General features: G+C 41.5%; 1 pseudogene; it reads right to left on the bottom strand.

Moving 5' to 3' along the window:
• Nucleotides 1-4,454: 4,454 nt before the first annotated feature.
• LOC128591388 (cholinephosphotransferase 1-like) lies at nucleotides 4,455-5,011 on the bottom strand (annotated as a pseudogene).
• Nucleotides 5,012-13,380: the final 8,369 nt, after the last annotated feature.

Below are 13,380 nucleotides of genomic sequence, written 5' to 3'. Positions count from 1 at the left end.
GAAGAGGGTGGTCATTGACTTTTAATCTCCTAAAGCAAAATAACTTTCAACCAGGGATCCTGTATTCAGCTGAACTGAGTTTCATTTATGATGAAGAAATTAAACACTTTAATGACATTCATATGTTGAAGAAATTAGCCATAACCAAACCAGCTCTTCAGGATATTCTCAGACCTATCCTCCGTAATGACCAGCCCAATCCACTACCACAAAAGTAAACTCACTCAGATACTTTTGGGCAAACTCCAACTTCCATAGTGGCAAAAGGATTAAAAATGTCCACTGGACTTTCCAAAAACTCGATACCCAAAATTTTACCACACTTATCAATATTCTCCATTAATGTGAACAGCTTAAACTGTCCTCTAAAGAGGCACAGGTTAGCTGACTGGATAAAAAGACTCAGGCCAGATATTTGCTGCATACAAGAGTCACATCTTACCTTAAAAGACAAATATAGACTCAGGGTGAAAGGATGGTCATCCATATTTCAGGCAAATGGTAATCAGAAAAAAGCAGTTGTTGCAATTTTATTTGCAGATACAATAGGCTTTAAACCAACAAAAGTAAGGAAAGATAAGAATGGTCACTTCATATTTGTTAAGGGTAATACTCAATATGATGACATTTCAATTATTAATATCTATGCACCCAAACAGAATGCACCTCAATTTATAAGAGAAACTCTAACAGACATGAGCAACTTGATTTCCTCCAGCTCCATAATAGTCGGAGATTTCAATACTCCTTTGGCAGTGTTGGATTGATCCTCCAATAAGAAGCTGAGCAAAGAAATTTTAGATTTAAACCTAACCATCCAACATTTGGATTTTATCAGACATCTACAGAACATTTCATCCCAACAAAACTGAATACACATACTTCTCATCAGCCCACGGAACATACTCCAAAATTGATCACATCTTAGGTCACAAGTCTAACCTCAGTCAATTTAAAGGAATAGAAATTATTCCTTGCATCTTCTCGGACCACCATGGAATAAAATTTGAGCTCAGTAACAACAGGAATCTGCATAGTCATACAAAAACATGAAAGTTAAATAACCTTATGCTGAATGATAGCTGGGTCAGAGATGAGATTAAGAAGGAAATTGCCAAATGTTTGGAACAAAATGACAATGAAGACATGAATTATAAGAACCTCTGGGATACCGCCAAGGCAGTCCTAAGAGGGAAATTTATAGCACTGCAAGCCTTCCTCAAGAGAACGGAAATAGAGGAACTTAACGACTTAATGGGACATCTCAAGCAACTGGAAAAGGAAGAACATTACAACCCCAAACCAAGTAGAAGAAAAGAAATAACCAAAATTAGAGCAGAATTAAATGAAACTGAAAACAAAAGGATTATACAACAGATCAATAAATCAAAAAGTTGGTTTTTGGAAAAGGTCAATAAAATAGATAAACCTTTTGCCTAACCTAACCATGAAAAACAAGGTAAAATCTCTAATCTCATCAATCAGAAATGAGAAAGACGAAATAACAACAGACTCTTCCGAAATTCAAAAAATCCTCAATGAATATTACAAGAAACTTTATTCTCAGAAATATGAAAATCTGAAGGAAATTGACCAATACTTGGAAGCACGTCACTTCCAAGACTTAGCCAGAATCAAGTGGAAATGTTGAACAGGCTCATACCAAGTTCTAAAATAGCATCAACCATACAAAACCTTTCTAAAAAGAAAAGCCCAGGACCGGATGGCTTTACGTCAGAGTACTACCAAACCTTTAAAGAGGAATTAGTACCTATATTACTCAACCTATTCCAAAAGGTAGAAAAAGAAGGAACACTACCCAACAAGTTCTATGAAGCAAACATCACCCTGATCCCCAAACCAGGAAAAGACCCAACAAGAAAAGAAAATTATAGACCAATATCATTAATGAATATAAATGCAAAAATATTCAACAAGATCGTAACAAACAGAATCCCACAACACATCAAACAAATTATGCATCATGACCAAGTTGGTTTTATCCCAGGTTCTCAAGGCTGGTTCAATATCCATAAATCTATAAGTATAATTCAGTACATAAACAAATTAAAAAACAAAGACCATATGATTTTCTCAATTGATGCAGAAAAAGCTTTTGATAATATCCAGCATCCCTTCCTGTTCAGAACACTTAAGAAAATTGGTATAGAAGGGACATTTCTTAAACTGATAGAGGCCATCTACAGCAAACCCACAGCCAATATCGTATTGAATAGAGTTAAATTGAAATCATTTCCACTCAGATCAGGAACCAGACAAGGCTGCCCATTGTCTCCACTGCTCTTTAACATTGTATTGGGAGTTTTAGCCACCACAATTAGGGAAGAAAAGGCAATCAAGGGTACCCATATAGGGTCAGAAGAGATCAAACTTTCGCTCTTCGCAGATGATATGATTGTATATCTGGAAAACACCAGGAATTCTACTACAAAACTCTTAGAAGTGATCAAGGAATACAGCCACATCTCGGGTTACAAAATCAACATTCATAAATTGGTAGCCTTTATGTATACCAAAGATAGTCAAGTTGAAAAAACAGTCAAGGACTCTATTGCATTCACAGTAGTGCCAAAGAAGATGAAATATTTGGGAGTTTATTTAACAAAGGACTTGAAAGATCTCTATAAAGAGAACTATGAAACTCTAAGAAAAGAAGCAGCTGAAAATGTTAACAAATGGCAAAACATACCATGCTCATGGCTGCGAAGAATCAACATTGTTAAAATGTCCATACACCCAAAGCAATATACAATTTTAATGCAATCCCTATTAAAGCTCCACTCTCATACTTTAAAGATCTTGAAAAAACAATACTTTGTTTTATATGGAATCAGAAAAAAACCTTGAATAGCCACAACATTACTCAGAAATAAATACAAAGCAGGAGGAATCACGCTACCAGACCTCAGACTATACTACAAATTGATAGTGATCAAAACAGCATGGTACTGACACAAAAACAGAGAGGTAGATGTCTGGAACAGAACAGAGAACCAAGAGATGAATCCAGCTACTTACCGTTATTTGATCTTTGACAAGCCAATTAAAAACATTCAGTGGGGAAAAGATACCCTATTTAACAAATGGTGCTGGGTGAACTGGCTGGCAATCTGCAGAAGACTGAAACTGGACCCACACCTTTCACCATTAACTAAGATAGACTTTCGCTGGATTAAAGATTTAAACTTAAGACATGAAACTATAAAAATATTAGAAGAGAGTGCAGGGAAAACCCTTGAAGAAATCAGTCTGGGTGAGTATTTTATGAGGAGGACCCCCCGGGCAATTGAAGCAGCTTCAAAAATACACTACTGGGAGCTGATCAAACTAAAAAGCTTCTGCACATCCAAGAACACAGTAAGTAAAGCAAGCAAACAGCCCTGAGAATGGGAGAAGATATTTGCAGGTTATGTCTCCGACAAAGGTTTAATAACCAGAATCCACAGAGAACTCAAGCATATAAACAAGAAAAGAACAAGTGATCCCATTGCAGGCTGGGCAAGGAACTTGAAGAGAAACTTCTCTGAAGAAGACAGGCGCACAGCCTACAGACATATGAAAAAATGCTCATCGTCTTTAATCATCAGAGAAGTGCAAATCAAAACTATAGCATCTAACTCCAGTAAGATTAGCCCATATCACAAAATCCCAAGACCAGAGATGTTGGCGTGGATGTGGAGAAAAGGGAACACTTCTACACTGCTGGTGGGAATGCAAATTAATACATTCCTTTTGGAAAGATGTTTGGAGAACACTTAAGAGATCTAAAAACAGATCTGCCATTCAATCCTATAATTCCTCTACTAGGCATATACACAGAAGACCAAAAATCACATCATAACAAAGATATTTGTACCAGAATATTTATTGCAGCCCAATTCATAATTGCTAAGTCGATGGATAAATCCCAAGTGCCCATCGATCCACAAATGGATTAATAAGTTGTGGTATATGTACACCATGGATTATAATGCAGCCTTAAATAAAGATGGAGACGTTACCTCTTTCATGTTTACATGGATGGAGCTGGAACATATTCTTGTTAGTAAAGTATCTCAAGAATGGAAGAAAAAGTATCCAATGTACTCAGCCCTACTATGAAACTAATTTATGGCTTTCACATGAAAGCTATAACCCAGTTATAACCCAAGAATAGGGGGAAAAAAAGGGAGGGGAGGGAGGGGGAAGGTGGGCAGAGGGAGGGTGATAGGTGGGATTACACCTGCAGTGCATCTGACAAGGGTACATGTGAAACTTAGTAAATGTAGAATGTAAATGTCTTAACACTATAACTGAGAAAATGCCAGGAAGACTATGTTAACTAGTGTGATGAAAATGTGTCAAACGGTCTATAAAACCAGTGTATGGTGCCCCATGATTTCATTAATGTACACAGCTATGATTTAATAAAAAAAAAAAAAAAAAGCATTGGTCTAAAAACAACAAACCTGTTCCCCAAAAGATACAGTCTTATCTTGAAGATACAGTTCACTTTTGGTCATGTGAGCTATTACTAATTTTTTGTGAGACTATAGCAAAGACACACTCAAACGTTAGGGCATAAAGAAAAGGATGCCTTTCAAACACTTTTTTATAGATCACTGTTGCCAGTATAATAATTAGTCCTATGTGGAGTCCAAGTGATGAGACACTGGTGCTTGCTATTGTGGATCCATTCTTGCCAACACCACCATGGAGGATAACATAGAAATAATTTGAACAGGAAAACATTGCCCCACCTATTCCTCTGAGAACTGGAAGGATCTTCAGTTTTATTTCTGGAATGGTATTGTCCAGTGCCACATTGTTGCTCTTCCAAATGTACATAACAGACCATTACTAACGCTGTCCGAATTTCAGTTATTTCCACTCTTCCAAATCTCAAAATGCCTGAAACCTAAGTCTGCCAAAGAGCACAAGAGAACACGAACATCCCCATGAAAGAGCAGAAAAACAACCACTCCGGACACGTTCCTAAGCGAGCCACAATTGACGCTTCCACTGTCTCAAACACTGCAGAATAAGAGACTTTTTACAAATTTTACAAATAAAATATTTCCCAATTTTTAAATGAGAAATGAGGTTTCTCCTGCAGACATGTATGATTTTATCATATTTAATGCCTGAAATTGCTATGCACATTTTAAAACAAGAGTTTTTCCAATGGAAATACCAAATATTTGATTATTACACTCAGTGAGAAGCCTTATTCACATAAGCAGGTGATAAAAATTAAAGTGAAAGGGTTGTAATCATTCAAAATTTGCAACAGCTGAAACTGTATTTGAAGGCGCTACTAGTTCTTTTTCCTTTGTTAACACGTATAATATTGAAATACAAGCGGATATAAAAGGCATCCAGTGTTTTATATTGAGAGTTTTGATTGTGACACAGCTCTATCTTACAAATCACACATGCGCTATTAGAACAATCGTATCTGCAGCTGGTTTGGATGCCAGCAAAATGGCACATCAGTCTCAAATGGATGGAAGTGATCAAAATATATAAAGCAGAGTGGCTGCTGCTGCCTGGAGCTGCATCTACCAGGAGCAACACCTAACCCTCCCCCAACTCTGCCAGAGGCCTTGCTATGGGCACCTGGACACCTGGACATGACTGAACTCCTCCTGCAATTCTGCAGACCCATGTCCTGGAATGGCAGCTGGGGGCTTTGCTGCTGGCTGGTGACATGGATGTCACTCCTGGGCTTAGCCTAGAGCAGCAGGGGCTGAATGAGCTCCTGGGCATGCTGGGAGTGAGCAGGGGAGCTTCTCGGGCTGCCCTCCTAGGGATGAGGGTGCCCAGGGAAACACACACCCAGCTGTCCTAGGGGCTGAAGAGATCAATGTTACAACACACCTATGGCCCGTTCATGGCCTGCCAGCTGGGAACAGCTGAAACAGACGATGCATGTGAAACTTTGCCAAAAGCTGGCCATGAACAACTTTATAATAGAACTATTAGCACACCTGAGAGAGAAGGTATCATACAGACCATATTTTCTGACCACAATTTATTCGAGTAAATATCATCTTCGTGTAGATTATGAAAAACAAAAGAACATGGTTTTGGAAGCTAGTAATAAATTTCTAAATGCCTCATGAGTTAACAATGAAAGCAGAACAAAAATTACAAAATATTTACAACCAAAGAAAAAGGAAAGCATGGACTTATAGTTTGCCAGCCATAATTCTGAAATCTAAACAATTTTGAAAAATGAATCTTTTTAAAAAATAAATCTTAGTTGCTTTTCATAACTCAGTGAATAGCCTGATCTGAGGCCAATTATCTCACCTCTAGGAAGACTGATAAAAAAAATAAGTGAGAGCTTCCTCCCTGGCTGCCCGAGGATCGCCCACCATCATGAACGGCACAGTAACTATCCGGACCAGGCAGTTCATGACTAACCCACTACTTCAGAGGAAACAAATAGTCCTTGATGTCCTTCACCCTGGGAAGGCAACAGTACCAAAGACAGAAATTAGGGAAAAACTGGCCCAAATGTACAAGACCACACCCAATGTTATCTTCGTATTGGGATTTAGAACTCACTTTGGTGGTGTGAAGGCAACGGGCTTTGGCATGATTTATAATTCTTTGGATTATGCAAAGAAAAATGAACTCAAACATAGACTTGAAAGGCATGGCCTGTATGAGAAGAAAAAGACGTCAAGAAAGCAGCAAAAGGGACACAAGAACAGAATGACGGAAGTCAGGGGGACTGCAAAGGCTAATGTTGGTGCTGGCAAACAGGCGAAGAGGTAAAGACTCTACAGTGATGTTAACTGCAGCCATTGTATAGATTTTTCACAAGAGGATTAATAAAGACTTTTCATGTGTCAAAGAAAATAAGTGGAAAAGGCACAAATAAGTAACATTAGTAATAACGACAAAAGACACAACTCATAGAATGGGGGCGAACATCAGAAAACAATACCTTGAACAACTTTATGCCAATACATTTTAAAATGTGTATGAAATGAGTCAAATTCTAGAAGATTACAGATTGCCAAAATTGACTTGTGAAAACTAGAAAAATTAAATAAACTTAAAAAAAATACTGAATTATGTCAATTTCCTCTCTCCCCTATTAAATTTCCACAATAGGAAATGTACAAATGACTAATAAACATGAAAATATACTAAAATTCCATCATAATCAAGAAAATGTAAATTGAAACAGTGTTAGCTAACATTTCCCACCCCTTTGATTAGTAAAACTTAAGGCGTCTGACAATTTCACGTTTTAGAGAGAATGTGAATAAAACCATCATCCTCTCCCATAATGTAGGCAGGGATTTAAATGGGCAAACCCACTTGTAGAAAATTTGTCAATAGCTAGAAAATGGTAGACATGTCTTGATTTAGCACTTCCATTTTTAGATGCACATCTGGCCTAGAGGAATTTCAACATATGTGCACAAAGAAACAGAAGAAGGCCAGAGTGGCTGGAGCAGGGGTGAAGGAGGAGCACGATGGTGCCTAAGGCAGAGAAGGAGCCAGATCCTATGGGGCTGCAGGGAACCAGCTGGGGAGCTGGAGAGCTGAGGACGCTAAGTGGTGGAGGGACAAGTGTTTCAATGAGATCACTTTGACTGTGGCATTGAGCAGTCTGTTAAGGCAAGGGAGGAAGAGGGAAGGAAGTTGGTAACAGGCCCTGCCCACCACAGTGGCTTAGCCAGGGACCAGTTTCAGTGGCAGTGGAGAGAAGGGGTCGGTGGCCATAGCCCAAGCCCATACTACTGCTGCAGAACACATGTGTGGCACTAGCCTCACTGTCACACACGGTCCAGTTGGGTGGGTTCCAAATATTCAAACAGAGGATAAGTCATGTCTGGTTTATTTTTGTTGGAAACCAGCTTCTCCTTCTCAGGCGAGCACTCCTTTCCTGTTCCTTGTTGAAGTGAGGCCACATCTATTTCTGTTTGTTTAACTTGATTGTTGATGTTTGGAAAGGATTTCTAAAAAGTGGAAGGGCCTGGCTGCTCCTAGTCACAACAAGCACAGAGATGTCATGGAGCAGAGTAAGAAAGCAAGTCCCAAGAGGTATCATCAAAATCTCTATGGTCTTGAGAAAAGTAGTTTCAGAAGAACATGATAAAATTTACCTTTTTCTCCTTGTTCATGAAGACAAACAAATGGTAAATTTAAAATAAAAATGAATAAGGATGAGTTTGATTCTGGCTGCTGTTCCCTTACATCATCCTGTGCAGGTTGATGCTCAAGGACCAAGCCATTGACTCCAAATGGTTGGTTGGATATCCTCAATTTGGGAGTTTATGAAGAAAATGGGACAATTATTTGAACACACTCAAATCATTTTTTCAAATGTACAGGTTGCCAATGTTAATTTGAACACATGTGCACCAAAGAACAAAAATCAAAGGCAACCCAGCAGTGCGATTCTGTCACTTGGGACTCTTAAGGTTTTGTTTGCTTTGTGAGGTCAGGAGCGTTCACCCCCCAGGGCTGGTCTGAGCATGGTGGTTGGACGAGCAGCGCACCAGGTGGATTTCAGCTGTCCCCCTTGCCAGTGGGGCATGCTTATTTAGAGCACAACCTGCACAGCTGTCCTTGCCCACCCCCACTAATTCACATCTTAGTAAAATTCAGAGCTAAAAGCAAACAAAGATCTTTTCATTTTGGTTCAGTCTGGTTCCTCTTTTTATCCTTGTTGATTTTTCTTTGTTGTGTGCTGATCTCTTTTTGCATCCCACAGAGACCATGAGGATCCACCCCCCGCATAAGCTGGACTCACCACTTCCTTTTAAGTCTGACAAACTCAATGCCAAGAAGTTTTTATGTGTGTGGTTTCACAAAGTTCAGACTTCAAAGTAGATAATTTTCATAACTCTATGTGCAATGTTTTCCCCATGTTGGATATTTCACAGATCTACTTAAATGTAAGAATTTATGAGCTATGTTTTCCTTTTGTTGTGGTTCTGTGAAATGTCTCCTTCCTTTCCTCTCCTTTGGTTTCTTATTAAAGCCCTGAACATTCTAATTTTGAGGTAACAGTGGGTTTAGGTTTACCTGGTTTGTGGTGAGTTAAGAAGGTCATTATAATCAGAGTGATGGAATTTGAGGCTTGACCATGCAGTTGATAATTTTGGTTTGGGAGTTCACAAAATGACACTGCAGATGTAACCCTTATGCTGCCTAATGTCACTGGCTGGGTCTGACTTGCTCTAAATTTTTCATGCAGGCCTCATATGACTTTATTTTGATCTACTTTCTCAGTTACTTTTCTCTTTGACTTAGAAATGTCCCCCCCTCCCTTTTTTTTTCTGTAGAGACAGAGTCTCACTTTATCACCCTCGGTAGAGTGGGTAGAGTGCCATGGCGTCACACAGCTCATAGCAACCTGCAACTCCTGGGCTTAGGTGATTTTCTTGCCTCAGCCTCCTGAGTAGCTGGGACTACAGGCATCTGCCACAATGCCCAGCTATTTTTTTGTTGTTGTTGCAGTTTGGCCGGGGCCGGGTTTGAACCCAGAATCCTCGGTATATGGGGCCAGTGTCCTACTCACTGAGCCACAGGTGCTGCCCCAAAAGTCCCAGTTTTTGTTTTTATTATGATCGCCCAAGCTTCAGTTTTGTCTCTGCCCATGAATGAGACATTGACTTTAGTATGCTTGGGAAGATGAGACTCTATCCCAGCTCTAACAATCTGTGGCACATGGGATGTTGTCTCCTACTATGTACACTGTTTATTAAAGAAAGAAAAGCAAAGGGAAGCCACCACCTTGGATGCTTCATCTCCTGATGTCTCTTTCATCTGTTACACTCTGATTCCAAGGAAATGGACTGAAAGACAGATGAGGTTACAGAAATGATTTGTCTCTTTACTCAAGCAGGTTATTTTACATCTTTCCAAGCCCTTCCCAACAGTAGTTTTCTAACTTGTCCTTGTTAAGGCACAGATTGGCAAGGTCACCCAGAGAGTTTCTGGTTCAGTAGGTCTCTGATGGGTGGGGCCCGAGACTGCCTCTCTGACCACATGTTGCTGACACTGCTGGTCTGGGGCTCACACTGGAGAACTACTGCTCTGTGGGACTAGACTCAAAGCTAGTGACTACTAAATTTCATAATCTTAGCTTGCCCTCCTTGCTGGACACCTGACTGGCATTCCAAGTATAGGGAAAACTCATTGAATCAGCACCTCACTCCCATCCACTGGGTTCAGGGAAGGGCACCTCTGCTCAGGCTAAATGTCTCACAGACCACATTGATTGGTCATGTGTGGGCACCAGATGCTAGTTGGGCCAATGAACCACTTCCAGGGTAACCTGGAGTAGAGACAAAGAGAAGTCAGGTTATTGGTGCAGCAACTCTTTGTGGCAGAAACCCCTGGCTTGTGGAAGCAAGATGTAAAGAAACCCTATTTGCAGCCACTAGAGAGAGGTGAAGGGTAAGAGAGTGGCAGAGATAAGAGAAGGAGCGAGAGATTCCTGCTTCTGCAGTCTGCCACCTCTGTCCACCACCCATTTTTGGGGCCCAGTTGTACCTCTGTCTTTGGATTCCAGGAAGAGCCCTTGTTGACTTAATCCAAAGGTTTTCCAGCTTTAATGCACCTCAGCCCCTGGAGGGCTTGTTGAAATATACTGCTGGTGTCACACTCAGAATTTCTGATTCAGTAAGTCTAGTTTGGAACCTGAGAATCTGCATTTCCAGGGGGTTCCCAGTGACTGGCATGCTGCAGGTTGGGGGTCTGAGGCTGAGAACGCTTGGCCCCTCTAGTATTTCACAGTAGCCTTCTCAATATTTCTGCTTGTTTAGTAAACATTGGAGCATTAGTCAAGCCTCCTGCTCTCCCAGATGTCTGTGTAGTGGTTTACACATTTTGACTCTTTATCCCCACAGCAACACCCTAGGGGAGGGAGTGTTATCATTCCTGCTCTACAGATGAGTAAACTGTGGTGGTGAGAGGTTAAGTTACATGCCTGTCAGAGAGGGCAGAGCTGGAAGTTGGGCCCATGTTCTTAACGTGGTCTATTTCACCTCCCTTCCTGGCCAAACTGGATCTTTTTTTGCCCCCTGGACATGGTCTACACCCAGCCCCTCTGTGCCTCTGCTCACAGTGGTCCTGCCTGGAGTACTTCTGCCCAGCCACCCTTCAGAGGCCATGTCCAAGTTTTCCTGATCACTCCCTGCTTCCTGTCCAAACTGTTGATAATGTCTTCCCTCTTTGAGCAGCCCTCACACTTTGCATTTGGCTTGCTGTCTTTTGTCTCGTCTTTGCCCCGTATTTTCCTAGTTCCTGAATGCTAGGCTCTGAGCTCCTTGAAGATGAGGACTGCTGCTTACGCTGGATTCACCACCTCCCTGGTTCAGTGCTTTAAACACACCATGCATTCAGTAATGCCTATAAGGTTGAACTAGGAAAAGAAAGAGGGGTTTATTTCCTGGTGGGGGCTGTGGCCTAGGGAGATCAGCCCTGGAGGGAAGGATGCTCTGGAGCTGGAAAGGGCCTGCAGAGCTATGTAGAGATGAGGCAGTGGATTAGCACTGCCCCCAGAAGGAGGCATGACTTTGGGCAACATGATTCCCAAAGAAGGCTGACAGCTAGGGGGGTGCCAGTACTACTCCCAGCCTGGGGGGTGTACCATCTTTTGCCAAAGAGAAGTTGAGAGGTGCCACACAGTGGCCCCGCCTCCCTTTAAATGTCCATCCCCATCTATTTAACCCTGCTTCTTCCCTTACGGCTCCTGTTGCCTGTTTTCTGCACCTTGAACCCAACCCAGGCATTCAAGGTGGCCTCTGAGGTGTGCAGGCCACCCAAACCCTATCCCTCCTCCTCCCTTGCTAACTGTGGTTATACTCAGTACAGCCTTCCTTGCAGCAGAGGGGCTGTGTGGCACAGTCCTGTCCAGTGAGACCTTTGTGGAAGTCTGCTGGGGATTCCCAGGAAATATTTCTTTCCCAGTATTGTTGTTGCCCCTTCCTCCTCCTAGTTTATTTCTTCTTTTTTATTTCCTCTTTTTTCTTCCCACTTGGAACGTGCAAATAAGAAGCTGGCAGTGGTCTAGCTGTCTGGAGCCCATGTAGCAACCGTGGGGAGGAAAGCTTCCCTTTAGTGAGGTGGATGTAGCGGTTGGGGCATTTGTGTGAGTAGCAGGCCATGTTCAGGGGAGCTCCTGTGCCTGGGGCTCTGCATGTGGCTGGGCCCTGCATGCACAGTCAACTGGAATGGACCCCTCTGCTGTTACAGCTATTGGTGCATTGTTCCGATATACCTGGTTGTCTAGAAGTACATGGGCTGGAGCTGCGAGCCATAGATAGGTCCTGGTCTTGGGGAACTGATGGAGAGATTTGGAAAGTAAGGAAGAGGCTCTACTTTGTATTGTGAAGGAGGGGAGGCAGCATGAAGGAAGCATAGGAAGAAGGGGGTAATTTAATCAAATCATAGTTTTCCAGCAGTGACCATTTTCCACCAACCATGTCCTCCACACACCCAGGTCTTTCATGGACCCCACACAGGACTAGGGAGGTGACCTGGGATGGCTTAGGTCTTTGAGACTGGAAGGACTGAGTCTGAATCTTACATTCCTTGCCAATTAGCTGTGTGACTTTGGGCAAGTCACTTAGCCTTTCTGAGTTTTTAAAAAAAGATTTAATGTGACTTACAAATAGAGACATGCCAAGAAAAGCATTTAAAATAAAGAGATGGGAAATGGGTGAAAATAAGTGGATACCAGTGAGTCAAGTCACAGTGAGTGCTCCCCATGGTTTGGGATAGTTGCTAGGTATCTTCCAACAATTTGGCTCTCAGCTTTCCAGCAGCCAGGGCAAAGAGCAGAATACATTCATTTTTTGGTTCTCAGGATTCACAAAATTGGGCAAGGTAGTTTCTCAGTAGATATGTGACCATTCTAATTACTGGATTCAAGGAGATGTCCTTTATGAATTTTCTCTGAGAAGATGTGGCTGTGATGAAGCCTGTCCTGAAGTATTTTACACAAGACTATCTTAAGCAAAGTGGTTTCACAAGTTTGGAAAGCCCCATCTATTAGATACCTCTCTTGGAGAGTCCCAGATGAGAATATTAAGGCTCTACACATCTTACAACAGTATAAAATTGAAAACATTTCCACTGAGATCAGGAATGAGGCAAGGATGCCCACTGTCTCCACTGCTATTCAACATAGTAATGGAAGTCTTAGCCATCACAATCAGGCAAAAGATCAAGGGTGTCCAAATAGAATCAGAGGAGATCAAACTCTCACTCTTTGCTGATGATATGATCCTATACCTGGAAAATCCCAGGGACTTAACTACAAAACTCTTAGAAGTGATGAAGGAATACAGTCGTGTCTCAGGATACAAAATCAATACTTAGAAATCAGTAGTTTTTATATAT

The sequence above is a fragment of the Nycticebus coucang genome, chromosome 8, assembly GCF_027406575.1.
Source record: "Nycticebus coucang isolate mNycCou1 chromosome 8, mNycCou1.pri, whole genome shotgun sequence".
Taxonomy (NCBI): Eukaryota; Metazoa; Chordata; class Mammalia; order Primates; family Lorisidae; genus Nycticebus; species Nycticebus coucang.
Note: the sequence above shows the minus strand (reverse complement) of the source record. Positions and strands in the feature narration are given on the sequence as shown.